The sequence below is a fragment of the Lactuca sativa genome, chromosome 3 (genome assembly GCF_002870075.4).
Source record: "Lactuca sativa cultivar Salinas chromosome 3, Lsat_Salinas_v11, whole genome shotgun sequence".
NCBI classification, from domain to species: Eukaryota; Viridiplantae; Streptophyta; class Magnoliopsida; order Asterales; family Asteraceae; genus Lactuca; species Lactuca sativa.
This window is the reverse complement of record NC_056625.2, coordinates 17917603-17938772: the sequence shown is the minus strand read 5'-3', so window position 1 is coordinate 17938772 and position 21170 is coordinate 17917603.

The following is a 21170-nucleotide window of genomic DNA, read 5'->3' as shown; positions in this document are numbered from 1 at the left end:
TTCCATGGAAATGACTAGATCTCATGCATGGCTTCATGAAATCCTCAAAGATTGAAACTTTATTTCTAAGAAGGTGTTTTGAGCCTCAAGGATGGCAAATCCAAGCTCAAAAACAGATTCACAAGGTCAAGGTCCAACGTTTTGACCTAAAGAGGTCAAAAACTTCCAGAACCCTAGATCTAGAATATGAGGAAGAAAGTTAAGTGCTTTATACCTTCTTTTGTGAAAAAAGGGTGTGCTTAGTCCAGATCCTTGAGCTCAAGCTTCTTCTCCAACCTTTCCCTTCCTTCTCCACAACTTTCTTTCACTAAAAGCACTCACAAAAGCAACTTCACACAAAGGAGAGGGTAAGAACGAGTTTAGGGTTTTCTTGTGGGTGAGGAGGCTGATAAGAAACCAGGGGGAGGCTATAATGGGGTTTATATAGCTCTTAAACCCTAAAATTAGGGTTTATTGTTTGATCGCATACGTTGGGCGTACCCTATCGTACGCTGTGCAAACGCCTCTCATGACCTGCACATTTAATGGCACTACACCCCGCGTACGCCGGGTTACAACCCACGTACTGCTTATGGGCAGCCCACATCTTGGCCCTAGAGTCTAAAGGTCCAATCCAAAATGTCAAGTCCAAACATAGTCCAATATCTTTAAGTTGCATAATTAATTATTTAATACCTCGAGAGATGGGTGTTACAATTCACCCCCACTTGAATCAGACTTCATCCTCGAAGTCTGTTGCTACTGAATCTGAAAACAATTCTGGATAATGCTCCCTCATCTCCTCCTCGGACTCCCATGTCCACTCTGAAACCTTCCGATGTTGCCACTGCACCTTTACTAGCTGAACTATCTTGTTCTTCAAGGTCTTCATCTTTCGATCCAAGTTCACAATGGGTCTCTCAATGTAATTTAGGATGCTATTAACCTGAATATCCTCCAATGGTACAACTACTGACTCGTCCACCAAAAACTACCGCAACTGAGATACATGAAACGTGTTGTAGATCTGGCTGAGTTCTGCTGGAAGGTCCAAACGGTAAGCAACCTGACCCAACTAGGCCAAAACCCTAAACGAACCTATGAATCTGGGGCCCAGCTTGCCCCGCTTCCGAAATCTGATGACACCTTTCCTGGGTGACACCTTTAGGAGGACCATATCACCCACCTGGAACTCTAAGTTCGAACGCCTCCAGTTGGCTTAACTCTTCTGCCGACTCTGAGCAGTCTAGAGCCTGCTACAGACCTGCTGTATCAAATCTGTGGTCTTGAGTACTACCTCCGTACTTCCCATGGCTCTCTGGCCGAACTCACCCCAGCAGATTGGGGTCCTACACTTCCTCCCATAAAGTATCTTGAAGGGAGGTCGGTCAATACTGGCGTGGTAACTGTTGTTATACAAAAATTCCGCTAATGGAAGATACGTATCCCAACTGCCACCGAAATCTAGGACACATGCCCGAAGCATGTCCACGAGAGTCTGAATCGTCCTCTCGCTCTGACCGTTCGTCTGAGGGTGGAAAGTGGTGCTGAAATGAAGACGAGTACCCAGATCGTCATGAAACCGCTTCCAAAACCTGGAAGTAAACCGAACGTCTCAATCTGACACTATCGACACAGGCACTCCATGTCGTGCCACTATCTCTCACACATAAACATCGGCTAGATTCTCGGCCAATATGCTCTCCTGAATCGATATAAAATGCGCACTCTTGGTCAGTCGATCCACGATGACCCAAATCGAATCCACTCCATGTGCGGTCCTAGGTAGCTTAGTAATGAAATACATGGTGATATCCTCCCATTTCCACACGGGAATATCTAATGGATGCATCTTGCCGTGGGGTCTTTGGTGCTCTGCCTTGACCTTCCTGTAGGTCAGGCACCTCTCCACATACCAAGCCACATCCTGCTTCATGCAGGGCCACCAGTAATCGGGTCGAAGATCTCTGTACATCTTCGTCGCCCCTGGGTGGATCGAGAACCGAGACTTGTTGGCCTAACCCATCAACACATGCTGCACTCCGCCCCAGTACGGTACCCAAACCCTCCTATGCAGGGTCAACAATCCTCAACTATCATAATCAAAGGAAGCTACTCGGCCCACGACCCTCTCACACTTCTGACGCTCCTCCTTCAGGCCCTCAGCTTACGCCTCCCTAATCTGCTCCATCAGTGGGGTAATCATTGTCATCCTCAAACATATATCTCTGATCTGGGCCACTACTGCCTTGCGGCTCAGGGCGTCGGCCATTACGTTAGCCTTGCCTGAATGGTAAAGGATCTCACAGTCATAATCCTTTACCACGTCTAACCACCAATGATGCCTCATGTTTAGATTCGGCTGATCCATGAGGTACCTCAAACTCTTGTGATCCGTGTAGATGGTACAAAGGAACCCATAGAGGTACTGTCACCAAATCCTGAGGGCGAACACCACTACCCCCAGCTCTAAATCGTGTGTCAGATAGTTAGCCTCGTGAGGCTTCAACTGTCTTGAGGCATAAGCTATCATATGCCCTCGATGCATCAACATTTCTCCCAAAATTGTGATCGAAGTGTCTAAGTAGACTACAAAGTCATCCACCCCCTCTGGTAGGGTAAGAATCGGTGCCTCGCACAATCGCCGTCTAAGGGTCTCAAATGTTGCCTACTGCTCAGGCCCCCAAAGAAACGTCACTGACTTCTTGGTCAGTCGGGTGAGCGGAACTGCTATATTTGAGAAATCCTGAATAAATCTCTTGTAATACGCTGCCAAACCCAGGAAGCTCCAACTCTCGCATGGAGACCTCGAGACCTCCCACTGCATCACGGCCTCAATCTTGGCCGGATCTACCAATATACCCTTCTGGTTGACAAGGTACCCTAGAAACTGCACCTCCCGCAACCAGAACTCACACTTGGAGAAATTTGCGAAAAGTCTCTCCCTCCTCAAGGTCTCAAGCACCTCCCTCAAGTGCTCCTCTTGTTGCTCTTGAGTCTTGGAATACACCAAGATATCATCAATGGACACTATCACGGACTAATCCAACATCGGCCTGCACACGCGGTTCACGAGGTCCATGAACACGGCTGGAGCATTGGTGAGCCCAAACGGCATCACCATGAACTCATAATGACCATAGCGGGTCCTAAAAACGGTCTTCTGCACATCCTCATCCATGGCCCGCATCTGGTGATAGCCGGAGCGTAAATCAATCTTGGAAAACAAAGATGCTCCCTGAAGCTGGTCAAACATATCATCTATCCTCGGAAGTGGGTAGCGGTTCTTCACCGTTACCTTGTTCAACTCCCGGTAATCTATACACATATGGTGCGACCCGTCCTTCTTCCTCACGAACAGGATCGGGGCTCCCCATGGTGAACTGCTCGGCCTGATAAATCCTTTGTCTAGCAGCTCCTGCAGCTACATAGACAACTCCTGCATCTCGGGAGGAGCCAGTCGATACGGTGCCTTGGCTATCGGAGCCGCACCAAGAACCCAGTCAATCTTGAACTCAACCTGTCTCTCAAGAGGTATACCAGGCAAATCCTCTGGAAATACATCTAGGTACTCTCGTACTACTGGTACATCGACAACTGTCGCCTTACCCTTCTCCCGAGCATCCATAACATAGGCGACGTACGCCACACATCCCAGCTGGAAGTAGCACCTCGCTCTCGCTGCTGAACCAAGAATTGGTTTGCGCGGTGGCCTCTCGCGCCGAATCACTAACTCTCCCCCACTAGGAGTGCGGACCCTTACCAAATGTAGCTCACAATAAATCACTGCCCCATTAGGGCTCAACCAATCCATACTCACTATAACTTTATTCCCTCACAGGGGAATAGGAACCACATCCACTGAGAACTGCTTGTCAAATAACCACAACGAACACCCCCTATATACTCTCGCGACCCTAACAATCCTGTCATCAGCTATCTCAACCTCAAGTGGGCAATCTAGTTCCCTTGGAGCTCTGCTTAAGCGTAAGTGAGACAAATGATCGGGTAGCCCCCGAGTCAAACAATATTGTAGCTGAAATGTCATTCACTAAGAACGACCCTATACACAAACACATAACCGTAAGAAACAATCAATACTAAAACAAAGATAAAAGTAAATGTCATACCTGTCACCACGTCAAAAGTTGCTCGCGCCTCCTCTGCTGTCATCTGAAATGCTCTACTCTTAGCCATTGGTGCCTCAGCCCGACCCTGACGGCCGTATGTAATCCTCAATATAGCACAGGCAGGTGTCGCCACCTTCCCTGCTGTTGCTAAGCTAGGATACTGGGACCACTTATGGCCCCTTTGATTACACTGAAAGCAAATCAAATCCGATGCTGAGGTGAGAGTCATAGTAGTAGTAGCTGTACAATCCTTGCTCATGTGCCTAGTCCGACCACACTTGTAGCAGCCGGAACTCCCTGCCTTGAACACTCCATCGTGCAACCTCCCACACTTGCCACACCGACTGTGGCTCTTCTGTCCCCTATATCTGTGATCCGATACCTTGGGCTTTTTGCCCGAACTCCCTATGCCAGATACCAACTTGGCTTCCTCTTCCTCTCCATCTCTAAATCAATCTCTATCTCACAAGCCCTCGAAATCATGTCGTCTAGCATTTTACAGTTGGATCGGCTCACAAAGTGTCTGATATCACTCCTCAACATCTCATGGAATCGTTTCTTCTTTATTTCCTCGTCTACTGCATACTGAGGAACCATAAGAGCCCTCTCCCTGAACTTGGCGGTAATTTCTGCCACTGTCTCCGTCGTCTGCTGGAGATCCTAGAACTCCCTAGCAAGCTGCTGCACCTTAATGGTCGGTGCAAACTCCACTCTGAACTTGGTCGTGAAATTAGCCTAGGCCATCACATCAAGCTGCGTCATCCCCGATGCCATGTCCGAGCTCCTCCCACCAATCACGTGCCCTGCCCTTGAGAAGACAGGATGCAAGTCGGACCTTGTCCCCATCGGGACATTTGCTAGAGCGGAAAGCGTTGGCCACATCGGCCAACTATCTGGTACTCGCAATGGGGTCTCGGGCCCCCTGATAATCTGGAGCTCTACAAGCTATGAACTCCCTGAAGGTCAAAGTACATGCCCACATCAAGGCTGCCATCTTAGTACGGAAGGCGCTCAACCTCTCATCAAGAATCTATAGGATGCCCTCCTTGACCGTACCAAAGATCACATGAGTCTGGTCTAGTATGTTGCATGTGATCTCTGAGGAGATGAACTCCCTAGTCTGCTCATCCAAATGCTCGGCTCCCGAGCCTGAACCTGATCCCTCTCCGGCACCTGAATTGCCGACTGCTGGTCTAGGGCGTAAAACCACCACTCTGAAACACAATGTAACAATGTTAGAAACACTGAAAGATCACATCTACTACAACTTCCCTGGTATTGTCTCAGCCTTCCCTGATTCGAGTACGGATCCTCTACTTTCAGTAGTATGGGCCCCTACTACCTTCCACGTATATCCGCACTTTCCTCAAGAACTGCCTTGACTCCACCAAGTCCCTTCTACTGTTACTGTTGCGCTCATACTAATCTCATCCTAAGCTTGCCCTAGGATAATCACCAACTCACTCTCCGCCATCAGCTGCATAAGAAGTCCATGTTTTCTTCCCTAACTATCACGCGAAGACTATTACATACTACTCATACTAGATAATTCTTTGAATGAGAGATCCTACCCTACAACAGTTGGACTCATACAAGAGATGCAAAATAGAGCTAGACCTAACCTTCTGAAATTATTTAATCCTTGCAATATGTAAATTAGCATATTTAGTTACTAGTTAGTAAAAAACAACTAGAACTCCTAAAGCACAAAGCAAGCAACATTCGGGCATTGAGTACACATAATCAAGCATATACAACTCAGGCTATCATACTGTCAATTATGTACTTAGCATGCAGTTCTCATAAATCTGAAATACATATAGCAGGCACATAAGGCATCCTTCGTAGATCCTTAGTCCTATTCTAGCATGCTGTTCTACTGAAACTGATAATCATAACATAAACTTGTATTGGTAATTTGGGAGTACTTACTTGAGCTCAGCTGATCGCATGCACCACACCCCTTTTCTCCTTTTAAAACTCTTTTCTCTTTTGAGTTTCTTTTTCAAAAATTTCTTTCGAAAATGTTTTTCTTTTGAAAACCTTATACCATTTCCTTAGTTTGAGTTCAGACACGCCCGGAAGTGAGTCTGAATCCCTCAAACCAAGGCTCTGATACCAACTTGAAACATCCCACAAATACAAGCCAAAAATTTTGTTTGAAAACATTACTAAAACCATAATATTTAAACGTCACATAGGAAAACCAGAAGTCATGTATCTCAAGATATCATAAAATATGTCTTATATCACATCAAATGTCAAATAATCTCAAAATATCAGAGTCTAACTCCCAGGCTAAAACCGTTGTGGGTGCCATGACATCATCCCGATCCATTCCTCTTGCTAGCTGAAGTACCTAAAACCAAAACTAAAACTGTAAACATGAAGCTTAGTGAGCTCCCTCAAACTCACCTCGAAGAACTGACTGCTGAAAATCTGAGTGAATGATCCCTGACCACTGTCCCAGCTGCTCTCCGACTATCATGACCAACAAAACACTTAATCAAAACGAGGATCCTTCTATGGGTGAAATGACTATTTTACCCCTGCTGTGGAGTGGGTCATAACCAAGGCCCAAACCTTTAACTTCTTTCGAAGTCCACTAATGGACCACCAAAGGCCCACTAATGGCCCAATTTTTCAAAATTGGGCCTAACTCCTCATATGGCCCTTCTTAAGCCCAAAAATCCCTTTGGTCCATACTCTGACTCCTGTTGGCCCGCTAACGACCAAGGTCCAAAATACAGCCCACACCGAGGCCCAAAACTCAAGGTCCAAACTGACTGTGCTACGCGGGGCGTACTCCAGAGTACGCTTAGTGTAACTCCTCGATGGCGAGTACGTTGGGCGTACCTACACGTATGCTCAGCATAGTACCTTGTTAAGTGCTTACTCTATTAAGTGCTTAATATTCCGAGTCAAAAGCTACAAAATTAGATCCAAGTCTTATTCCATGCCTTAAGCCATAAAGTTGCTTACTTGATGGCTTGCATGACTCACATAAGCTCAAACTCTAAAAACACTAATCTATTTCCATGGAAATGACTAGATATCATGCATGGCTTCATGAAAGACTTAAAGATTGAAACTCTATTTCTAAGAAGGTGTTTAGAGCCTCAAGGATGGCAAACCCAATCTCAAAAATAGATTCACAAGGTCAAGGTCCAACGTTTGATCCTAAAGAGGTCCAAAACTTCCAGAACCCTAGATCTAGAATATGAGGAAGAAAGTTAAGTGCTTTATACCTTCTTTTGTGAAAAAAGGGTGAGCTTAGTCCAGATCCTTGAGCTCAAGCTTCTTCTCCAACCTTTCCCTTCCTTCTCCACAACTTTCTTTCACTAAAAGCACTCACAAAAGCAACTTCACCCAAACGAGAGGGTAAGAACGAGTTTAGGGTTTTCTTGTGGGTGAGGAGGCTGATAAGAAACTAGGGGGAGGCTATAATGGGGTTTATATAGCTCTTAAACCCTGAAATTAGGGTTTAGTGTTTGATCGCGTACGTTGGGCGTACCCTATGGTACGCTGTGCGTACGCCTCTCATGACCCGCGCATCTAATGGCACTACGCCCCGCGTACGACTTATGGGCAGCCTACATCTCGGCCCAAGAGTCTAAAGGTCCAATCCAAAATATCAAGTCCAAACATAGTCCAATACCTTTAAGTTGCATAATTAATTAGTTAATACCTCGAGAGATGGGTGTTACAGTTACACAAGCGTCAAATTTTAATTATATGCTCGATTTCATAATTGTTTCATTTGAACCTCCGCCTATATATATATATATATATATATATATATATATATATATATATATATATATATATATTGAAGGTTTGTATCGATCGGATACACTCAATTAAAAGCAATGAAGAGCAAACAAGGAACAAAGAACATGATAATCACAAAGAAACTTTTACTAAGAAAGACAGTTCTCACAAATAGAACAAGTCACAAAGACAACACCAAGCACTATTAGGGTTTGACCTTAATAGTATAATACATACAATTACAAAAACGAAGACCCTACTATTTTGCGGATGTATACTAATTTATGTAAATGTCTGATCCTAATCACTAAAATTACGTATTAGACATCTATTCTATATATATAAAGAATGAATTCCTTATATAGAAATTATCACAAATAATAATAATAATAATAATAATAATAATAATAATAATAATAACAATAATAATAATGATAATGATAAATAATAATAATATTAATAATAATGATAATAATAATAATAATAATAATCAAAATATAAGGAATAATAATAATAATAATAATAATAATGATAATAATAATAATAATAATAATAATAATAATATAATCATAAAATAATAATAATAATAATAATAATAATTATAAAAATAATAATAGTAATCATAATAATAATCATAATTAAAACAATAATAATAATACTAATAATAATAATGATAATATAAATAATAATAATAATAATAATAATGATAATAATAATAATAATAGTAATAATAATAATAATAATAACAATTAATAATAATAATAATAGTAATAATAGTAATAATAATAATAATAATAACTAATAATAATAATAATAATAATAATATTAATTAAAATAACAACAACAACAATATTAATAATAATAATAATAATAATTTGAATAATAATAATAATAATAATAATAATAATAATAATGATAATAATAATAATAATAATAATAATAAGAGTTTTCAAATTTATTTATATTTACTACTTTCAAGTCAAGAGTTTTTAACTCATGGTTATTAATTAGTAATGACTAATTCAATATCATATGGTTAGAGATAATTTGTTTTGTTAAACCATGTTATTTGAAACCTAAATGACCTTTTATAATCCTTAATTGATAGCATTTATAATATGTATAAATTTCCATTATTTTTTTGTTTTTTTGCATTTTCTCATTATATATTTGACTATATTAGTACACATTTTCTTACAAAAATCCATCATATGGTCAAATGTATTGTGATTGCATAAGCTTTCATGTAGTTCAACTGTTTATAATTCAAATACTAGTAGCACTAACAAAAACTTTTCATGTAGTTCAAGCGTTTACGATCCAAATATGAAGAGTTGAAGAAATAGGTTATGTGCCTCAATGGTAATTTTAATTTGATTTTTTTTCATTTAACCAACTTAAATTATGCTTTTCTTATCTTTCTTTATATTCAGTTTCTCATGTGACCTTAAATTTATATGTGATTTATGTGTATTACTCAATCTTGAAGGATTTGTTTGGAACATCTTTATGCTTCTTCATTGTCAAGAAAAACATTTTGATTTCAAGTTAATGAAAAACTGTCATCAAGTTTTTATGGTTGAATAGTGTCAAAAGAAGAAAGAAGAATTAGAAAACGGATATTTTTTTAGCATTGTAGACAAATGTGAGTTTTTTTCTTTGAATTTAAATGTATATTTATATACAATATTTTTATTTATATATTCAACCATCAACTTTTCTTATTTGTTTGATTATAATTTTTCTATTTTGATTATGTTTAGTTTCTATTATTTTTTGGTTGAGTTTAGGGGTGAGAATCCGTTCGGTTTTTTGGTTTTTCGGTTTCCTCGATTTGAAATTTTTTTAGTCCAATTCGAAAACTGAACCAAATTGAATTCAAATTCTCTAGACCAAACCGAAAATTGAATTCTAATTCGGTTTGGTTCGGTTTGAAAATCGAGGAAACCAAATATTAAATTAAAAAAATTTCAAACATAAATTAAAATGTTTTTAACATAGAAAACTAAAGTTGTAAACAGAAAGATCTAAAGTTTCATACAAAATGATCCAAAGAGTAAATAAATTAAAATGCTTTTTACTTTATAGTTAATACTTTTATTTAATATAAAATATAAAATATTTTTTTTAATTAATTGACTTATGAATTTGGTTTTTCGGTTCGGTTTGGTTTAAATTTCATGAGACCAAAACTCGAACCAAAAATCAAATTTACAATTCGGTTTGGTCTCAAACCAAACCAAAAACCGAATTTGAATATGGTTCGGTCTGAAATCGATTTTCGGTTCGATTTGGTTTTCGTGTTTTTTGGTTCTGGACCAAATAATTCCCACCCCTAGTTGAGTTGTAGTTAACAACATATTTACAAGACAATATTTAAAATATAACATCATTTTTAACATTAGATATGTAATTATGATTGACTTATCGTGATATGTTCTTCATATGAAATTGTTTTTACATCTTACTACGCCAATAATTATATGTGACATTTACAAAAATACATATTATATGTGATTTTTTAAACGTATATATCTACCTATGTATGCTATAAAAGTAAAATTAAATATATTTGTGCTTAAGAATTGAAGAGATTAAAATGATGCATCAAAGTCAATTATTTGGATGGAAATTAGTATTTATACAACAACAACAACAACAAGAAGAGCAACAACAATAGCAGCAAAATCAACAATAATAACAACAACAACAACTACTACTACTACTACTACTACTTCAACAACAACAACTCCACCTCCACCACCACCACCAACAACAACAAAAACAACAACAACAACAACAACAACAATAATAATAATAATAATAATAATAATAATAATAATAATAATAAAGTCATATTTTCAAGCATCACATTCATTTGAAACTCTCACTACACCTCAAGAGTTTTCATATTTATGTATATTTATTACTTATAACTAAAGAGTTTTTAACTTATTGTTATTAATTAGTAATCAAAAATAAATTTTTATCTTCTTTTCATTTATAATGTTGTAAAGTTTTTCTCATTAAAAACATTCATGTGTTTGAAGAAATTTGTGATTCAAATATGAAGTGTTGATACAAATGCTATAATAAACGTTTTAGTGTTTTTATATTATTAAAAGTTGTAGTGTTTATTTTTCATACTTTTTGTAATTCCTTGTTATAGATCTTTTTTAGTAAAAATGTTATAATAGATGTTTTAGTATTTTTCTATTACTAAAAGCTATATATATATATATATATATATATATATATATATATATATATATATATATATATATATATATATATATATATTGTATGTTTTATATATAATTTACAAAATTTTAAATGGTGTATAAAATTGTCAAGTAATGGTATACGTCAAAATGACTTAAAAGTTAAAACTATAGTGTTTAATAAAATTAATAGGTTAACTATAAGACTTGAAAGGTAGTAATTTTCTCATCTTTTAGCTTAAAATTCAAATTTATGAAGTGGGTTTAACCCCAATGTCGAAATTAGCTTCTAAAAAGGTTTAGGGTTTGGTTTTTTAACCTCCCTTTGGTACTTTTGATGATCCTAATCTCAATCCAATCGGCCCATTGATGGGTTTGAGGATTTTAGTGAAAACCCTCATGAACCCTAGAAAACCTAAATTGTGGACATTAGTATTCATGATGAAATGGGAATAGATTATATGACCTAGATGAAATTTGATAGCAACAAACCTAATTAGAATGCTCAAATTCATCCATGATGGTTGAATCAAGTATAAGCATGAATTTGTATTGATCCGAGGGGAATTGGGACGAAAACAATTAAAACTTTTATATGTGAGCCTTTGATGGGTATATGATACACATAGCCATGAGTTGATACTAATAATATGATTTTCATGTAATAACATGAAGGCTTGTGTGATTTATGGTTAAATTTATGGAATAGATGGCCATAAGGACATTTTGGGAAATCTGAGAATAACCACATGATAATTGACATCTAATAGGTGAATTACATTCATGGATAAGAATTGACACTTTTGAGATGGGATTGGAATAGAAACATGAAGGATCTCTTGATCAGTAAGTGATTCTTGTGATTTTTTGTCTATAAGGGCAATTTAGGAAACATGGAATGGAATTGAGGATTTCATTGTTAGTTTATGTGCTTACAATGAGATTAAATGTGGGTTCATGTACTTGAAAACATTCATTTGGTTGATCAATAAGCGGGGGACAAATTGTGGGAACTTTGGAATGTGCAATTGGAAGGTAGACTAGTTAAACTTTCAATTAAACTTAAGGATCATTATATCCTTAAGTTTATGTTATGATCAAGAATGAACACATATAAATATTAGTAGCAGACTTTGAAAGTTATTTTATGATCAAGAATCACGATGAATAATAGTAGTAGACTTTAAATCTTATGTTATGCCCAAGAACTAAGAGAAAGAAATTAGTTATATTATGTTGGAAAAAGATATAGATAAAGATTTTATGAAAGATGTATAGTTGTATTTATTTTATACATGAGTTTGAGAAATCTAAATGTAATTTTTTTTGATAATTTTTGCTTTTAGTACATAAATATTAGCAATACACATAACACGTTTCCGTAAAATAAAGAAAATGTTAAATTGAATTATACTTGCAGGTCGACCTTGGATTTCATAAAAATGATAAGATATTAAAAATGACCAACTAGCTATTTTATTTGTTTACTTATAATAACTAAATGTATTGTAATACGTTTTCAGATTATGAAAAGTGTCAAAATCATTTTAGTTTGGTCCATTTAACCGGATACTATAGATAATTATTAGATAGTATTGTTTTAACTATAAGAAAATAAAAATAAAATTTGACCAGCGAAATATTTCATTTGTCAACTTTGAGTCGTTCAACTTATTTTTAATAAAATTTTCAAAACTTTCTCATTTTTAGTCATTTAATCGGTTATATCCTTAACCTGCTTAATAACATTTTTAATGATCTTTATTAAAATTAAGCGAACGTAACTTTTATAAATCTGACATTTAGTCCTTTAAAAATAACTAATAAAATATTTTATTAGTTATTTTTCACCTTTCCCTTTCATCAAATTGAATATTTTATGAATAATTATAAAGAAAAATAAGATTTTCAATGCATGCTAATGAATTTTAATTTCATTTTCTGGGAAATTAAAATCATCTCTTTTTAGTGGATAAAAAGTAGAGTTAGAAAATATAGATTTTTGTCCGATAGATAGAAGAATAGTACCAATTGGCCTTGTATTTAATGTTTACTTGTATCTTGCTTGAAAAAACATTGGTCCATGTGGTTTCTCAAAATCTGAAGTTTAGTCTCCGAGGTTTAAAAACATCATAGATGGTCTCTGTGCTTTCAAAACTTTTGACGATTGGTCCTTATTCCTAACTCCGTTAAGTTTTGTCTATTAACTAAAGGACATTTTCGTCATTTCACTATCATAGGGACCATTTATGAGGTTTTCAATTATTTAAAAAAAAATGAAAAAATATGCAAATGGGGTCCCACCCTCTCTCTCTCTCTCTCTCTCTCTCTCTCTCTCTCTCTCTCTCTCTAACCTCTCAAGCCCTCTCTTCCTCTGGTTCTGATATCACCCACCACCACCACCACCATGTTTCTTACTCTTTGTTGTTAATTGGAGCTAGCCAAACATCTTCACATAATAACAAAAATGGGGTTTAAGGCAAATATGGATCGTAACAACTAAAAACTCTCATTGGCATTTTAACAAACACTTTGTGTGCATATTTCAGTGAACTAAAAATTGATAATCATAATAACTTTTGCAGTATATGAAGAACATGAGAGAAAGAGAGATGCCTCTGTCATATTTAAACTCGTGTGAATCGAGCACCAGGTATACCCAAGGTTCTAAAAGGCGTGAGGCGTGACGTGGCGGCAAGGCCAAGCCTCAAGTTTAACGAGTTATGGCGAGCCATGACGTTTTTCAAGGCGTGATGTAAGGCGACGATTTTGTATTAATTTATAATTATATTACCGCATAAATATAAATTTATATCAAATATACATAGTTTTTAGAAGTGTTATATCAACAACTAATAACAGAAAGTTAATAAAAAACACAATAATTGTATGTCCGATTAGAAAAAGGTATAAAAAAGAGCAAAAAAACGTGTTTCAAACGAAAAAAAAAACATGCGCCATAACACGCCATAATGTGCCATGGCATGCCATATCATGCCTTGCCACGCGTCACGCCTAACATCAACGTTATGAAGCTTTTCGTAATGGCGACGTCGCGCCTTACGCCATGACGCGCCTTTTAGAACACTGGGTATACCTCAAGAAAACTAGACCCACCCTTAACCTTCGAAGATCAAGACTGAGATGCAGTTTTTTCCTGTGCGCCTTTTTTTCTCATCTGTACAGATTATGTTCTCCAATTGGATGTTGAAAAGGATTATGGTGGTGTTCTGATGATGGACAATGAAACGGTATAGGAGAAGTGAGAATGATTTCAATAGAGATGGTGGTCTTAATTCTTCACAGAGAAAAGATGTATGCCCTGGTTCTTGATTTAAAAACTTTTGTAACATAGATACAATCATACATGCGGTGGTCAAATTAGGAGGTGGAGGAGAAGATAGATTGTTGGGTCTATTATTTTTGGTGAATCAGAGTCCTCACTGTGGCAGCATGTGGTGGCGACGTGCAATTGCAGTTACACTGCCTTGCTCATTTGTTTTATGCCAACGTGAACTCAAAGAAGTGGCGGTGAACTCAAAGAAGTTTTATGCCACGCAAGTAGTAACAGCAGCACATATGGTGTTTGGCTAGCTCCGATCAGCAGCAAATAGTGAGAAACACGGTGATGGTGGCTAGTGATATAAGAACGAGAGGAAAAGAAGGGTTGAGAGAGAGAGAGAGAGAGAAAAAAAAAAGAGAGAGGGTGGGACCCCTTTGCATATTATTTCGTTTTTTTTAAATAAGTGAAAACATCATAAATGGTCCATGTGGTTGTGAAATGACGAAAATGCCTTTCAGTTAATGAACAAAATTTAACGGAGTTACTAACAAGGACCAATCGTCAAAAGTTTTGAAAGCACAAGGACCATCTATAACGTTTTTAAACCATGGGGACTAAACTTCAGATTTTAGAAACCACAGGGACCGTTTATGATGTTTTTTCATCTTGCTTTGCTTTGTTGTTTTAATAAATTTCTTACTGTTAAAAAAATAAAATAAAAAATTATAAAGCTTCAGTATAGAGTAAGGGTATGATAGTTGAGGGGTGATAAGTGATAGTAGTGTAAAGCCCAATGGGTAGAAATGCTAGAAAACCGATGGCTGGGGGGCTGCTTTGGCGTTTTTGTTGGAAGATTAATAATGCGCACATGATGGAGTAATGTTGCTCGAGGTTAAAAGAGGGGGTCCCTTTCACGTGGTCCTGTTTGGCCTCCTATTGTCTATTTTTATTATAAAATTTTTGAAAAAGAACATTTGATATAATAGAATATTTAATCATCAAAAAATCAAATTTTATTAAGGGTGGATTCAAAATGTATCACATCATCATCTTAGTTATAAATGATTGTTATAACACCAAAAATGCAAATAAACAATACCAAATAACATGTAATAATACCACTTATTTTCTATTTTATTTTTTATTTATTTTAACGTTTTTACTTTCTATATTTTTGAATTTCTTTATTTTTTTTATTTATGTCATAATATAATTATAATATAAATTAAATCTTAAATTAAAAATAACATTTAAAAATAACGATAACAATATAAATCCTAAACCAAAAACAACATTAAAAAATTACAACTAACGATAAAAACACATTTAGAAATCAAAAAAAAAAAAAACAAAAAAAAGACAAAACAAATTACATTTTTGATCTAAATTACTCAACTTCACTGCCATCATAGATATGATCTGCCAAGTCTTCTCGAAGTTGTTTGTGTTTCAGTTGATCTTGGATATCAACGACTCTATGTAAGTATTCTGCTGTCCATGGTTGAAATTGAATGTATCCAGGTTCTGTAGGTGAATACTCTGCAATGTTTTTTCCTTTATCTTCAATCACCATGTTATGCATAATGATACATGCACACATAATATCTTGTAGTCTGTCCAACTCATATGCTCGTGCCGCATGTTCAACTATGTGTCATTTTGCTTTTAGAACTCCGAAAGCACGTTCCACGTCCTTACGTGCTCCTTCTTGTCTTCTCTTGAAAAATTTGTATCTTGGTTCTATCGGGTGTCGAAATGCCTTCACAAACGTGGAATATGTCAGATGTATTCCATCCGTGAGGTAATACCTGAACTTATACTCATGGTCAAAAGGTCCTGAAATATTGGTGATTGATCAAGAAAGTTCACGTCATTGTTCGAACCCGCAACTCCAAAAAAAAACATGCCAAATCCATAAGTCTTGTGATGCAACCGCCTCTAATACTAACGAAGGTGATCCAAGATGACCACTTGTGTATTGACCTTTCCACGCCACAGGAAAATTTCTCCATATCCACTTTGTGCAATCAATGCTTCCAAGCATTCCCGGAAAACCATGTTGTTCTTCATGCGCCGCATATAGTTGTTGTATGTCATTCAATGAAGCTTTACGCAACTATTTGTCACCGAAGGTTTCGATAACACCTCTCGCCAATCTATACAAACTTTCTCGTGCAGTTCGCTCTGACATTTTCATATACTCATCAACAAAATCGAGCGATTCCCCCAAAGCCATAAGCTTGATTGCAGCAACACATTTTTGCAACCCTGTAAAACTCCTTTTACCTCTCGCATCGTACCTCAGTTGGAAATATTCATACCTAAAAAACATATAATAAGTTTACCTAACAACTTTTTTAATAATCTAAAAACATATAATAAAATTACCTAACAACTTTTTATTAATCTAAAAAACATATAATAAAATTACATGCTTTCCATTGCATTGACTATTCGCTGAAATACATTTTTCCGCAAGCAAAACCTTCTTTTGAAATCATTTGGTTAGTAGACATAATTATCCGCAAAATAATTGTGTACTAGACGTCTATGTCCCTCTTCACGATCTTTGTTCAACGTCGTACGTCTGGTCAGTAGTGGAGCTTGCTCTGGCGGTATCATGTCAATAACATATTGATACATCATACCCACAAACATATCATCCTCATCAATCTCATCAATATCACGATTGTATGGATGGAACGGATCAAAAGGATCCATTTTATAATTAAATAGAGTATGAAGGTAAAATGAAAAAATTTAAAATTGAAAGAGATGGAGATTATTGAAATAGTTCATAATATGAAGAAGGTGAAATATATTTTTGAGTATTTATACGTTGTGAAAATAATAAGGATTTTTTTTTTTTTTAAATTTTGACCGTTTTCAAACGGTCGAAAATATGACCGTTCCAAGCCAAAAAACCAACGTTACGTTGCGTTACCGTGGTAACGCCTTTTGCCATAACGCCGGAAAACGCAAAAGGGGGCGGTGTTTAAGGCGTGATGACGCCGTATTCCATGTCTACATTACAATAACGCCTAATGCCGTTGCCCGCTCCGTGCCACCTAACAAAATATAAATTTTATGGGCAGTAATGAAAGTGACAATGGACAAACATATAAATTGTGAAAAATAAAATAGATAACGGCACCAACACCACATCCTAACTATAAATATACTGAACAACATAAAGTTTTTTTATTTGAAATATTTAAGTAGTGTTTAGCAGACTGAATTATATTGTCCAACCATATATTACTCAGCGGCCGAGTCAGTGTTTGGGATAATAAAAAATATTGGTTATTAGGATAGTTTAAAATTAAAAGTCATAATCATAAATCAAATAATCTAATTTTATCTCTCTTAAATTGACATCATTTTTCGGATTCAACACTAATTGGTTCGACGATATTACAAAACTAATACTTCTTTTTGGTGGTACGCATGTATTATAAACTAGTATTTGAGTCCGCGTTTTTCCGCGGGTTCTTACATGTTTTTATATACTTGCTGATTGTATTTTCATACATATATGGTAGTGTAAATTATACAAATCGTCTCTTGTGCATGTGTCAAAACGCACGTTTAGTCATTATTTTCAAAAGTTAACTCAGACAGTCCCGCGTTCGTTTTAAACTTGCACGCTTGGTCCCTGATATGCAATTTTGTTACGCTTCAAGTCCATATCAAATCTGAAATGACCATAATGCCCTTTATGCATTTCTTTTCCAAGTATATTATTATTATTATTATTATTATTATTATTATTAATTTTAAAAAATAGAAAAAAAATATCCCAACCCTAAAAATCTAACCTACTATATCTTATCCTTATTTTTCTCTTAAACCAGTCTTAAGCATCATCATCACCACTACAAATTGACCACCAAACCACCGGTCGCGGGAGACGGTGAACGATTTTTGAAATCGCATTCACAACCTCAAACAAAAGGATTCCGATTGGTTTTGGAGTTTTGTTGCAAATTATTGTTTGTTCTTCGCTGATGGTTTTGAAGACGATTCCAAAAGGAGAGCGCGCTTGGGATTCAAACTTATTTAATTCCACATCCAAGGTAACAAAGGCTCAGCCACCATTGTTGAATGATTGACGTCCCTAAGCTTCAAGTTGTCGGAGACGGTCACCTGTGGTTTCTCGATCTTCTTCTCTAGGGACATGTGGTTTTTCTAGCCCACTCTCTCTTACCCTCACTCATAGATGTTCTTCATTTATACATCATCGATGCTTGATATCTGCAAATGGGTTTTCAAATTTGAGGTTTGGATTTTCCGATTTGATATGGTTTGATTTTAAGGTTTGGGGTTTTTGGGAGGTGAAAGGTGGTGAGTCGTAGTAGCGTTTTTGGAATCAAACATGTAGAAGACATAGCGTTTTTGGAATCGAACATCATCATTTCCTGCTTCCTTGATTTCTGGTTTCAGGATCGACTCTATGAAAAGATTTTATGAAGTTCATAGCAACAAAAACTGCAAGTTGATGTTCAGTTATTACAGAGTGTGAGAGGGAGATAGAGATATCAGGGAAGGGAATGAATATGGTTGAAGGGAGTCGACAGATGTGTATTGGGAGTCGACCTTGAATTTTGTTTTGATTTCTTTCAGCTTGTCGGAGAAGACGAAGGATGTGTAGATTGAGGTAGGGAGGCTGTTGGCCGAAGATAAAAGAAGGAAAAGAAGAGTGAGGGGTGTAGTTGGTGGGGATATTTGTTTTTTTTGTTCTAAAAATGATAAATAAATAAAACAAAATTAAAGAATAAATTGTTAAGGGCAAATTAGTCTTTTTATGTTCATAGAGACTAACTGTGCAAGAAAAAACAATCCTAGAGACGGTCCGAGGAGGGCCCTCTACAGGCTCAGCGGAACGATGAATTCTCCGAGGAGTGGGGGTATTTTTGTAATTTCTCCCTCCCCTCTTTGACAAAAATGGGTCTCCTCTTTGGTCCACAACTGGTCCATCAGATTCCTCTTCCACTTCGATTTTTTGTTCATGTCTCTGCATCAGTAGATTTTTTCAATTTTTCAGATAGAACAAGTTCAAACCCAATGACAACGAGTTTAAATACATCATTTTCCGGCAACAACGACTTGAACCAGCAAAATCTGGCACCGATGGAGCGTAATTTCCCCAATATTTTCGCCGATGGATACGGCTCCCCGGTATTTTTCACGTTTCCCTCTGTGGATTAATGTCATATTATATATATTTAATATTCAAATGTTACGGAAATACAATTGATAACCTTCAATATGTACATATTTAGATTTAGGATGAACTGGTTTTGAATTGGCAAAGATCCATTCCGCGGAGGGTAGGTCACTCCGTAGAGGGACCTCCGTGGATTGACGTATTCTCTCCGTAGAATGAATAAAAAAAGGGAAAAATGTCTCTCCACTGAGGTATAGGTCACAGTCTCCGCGGAATGACCCATAACCTCTGTGGAATGACCCTAAATGCTTTTTCCTCTTTTTTCTGCACTTTTATATCAACTATTTATTAATTAAAAAGTACATTGCTATTTATTTCATATACCGAATTAGAAAAGTAATTTAGAAACCTTGTTTTTTATTCTCAATTACTAACGTTTTATATTAAATTAAATGTATATGTTTTGTAGCATGATGATCTCGATCAAAAATCAGATTTAACTTTAAAAGGCATGATCGGTACGATCTTTAAAGACTATTTTCCGCGCCTAACAGAATCGCAACGAGTATTATTTGAAGCTTTGTCATTTGGAAGATTATTAGGAATGCATATCCCCCATGGTGACCCCTTACTTGTGCATTTGATAATGTTGCATGAACTAAGGTCTAAACAAGTGTCTAAAATGGGGAGGTTTCTTTTTGAGATCCATGGGATGCAGTTGGATTTTGGTGAAACTGAATATATTTTGATTTGTGGTTTAAGAGTTGGTCCTTATGTGGATTTACTCCATGACGAAAGAGGCTGGTCAAATTCAAATCTTCGTGCTCGGTTGTTCCCAGACATTACAGATGCACATTTGCGGCTCAAAGATTCAGAAGACTACATTATGTCTCCAAATTATTTGCCACTTCAGGATGAAGATGTTGTAATGCTTATCCAACTTGTTTTTATGTTAAAAGGTCTCCACGGACAGGACGTTAAAATGAGCATTCCCACAGCAGTATATAAGCTTGCTGATAATATCGATGATTGGAACGGGTATTACATTTAAACTTTGTTTATAAATACAATAATAGTCATAATAAGTAAATTGAAAATTGCAGGTTTGCATGGGGTACATATTTTTGGACCTATACTTCAGGGTTAATGCGTGGAATGTTTGAGAAAATAGAAAATTTTAGAATATTCAAGTAGGCCAATCCCGAATCCAAGAAAGTACACAAGTATACCGTTGCCGGTTTTATGCTTCCGTTTAAGGTTAGTTGCTAATGTATTTAAATAGTTATCATATTTTCGTTTTTTATACAATAATAACATTGTACTTCCGTTTGTACTATATAATACTCTTGTACTTTCATTTTTATATAATAGCATCATACTTACCTTTTTTTCCATTGATATGGATTTTGGAGACGTTCCTAGAGGCAACGCAGTATTATATACGCACGCCGACAAAATTGCCACGAATGAGGTCGTGGAGAAGTAAAACATCGTTATCTTGGGTTCAATGTCGTCGAATAATCAATGTGTCTGTGGTATGCTTTTTATATTATAATTATTTATAATTACAAATTCCAATGTTTTTTCATGTTAAACTAACAATATGATTTTTGCAGCCT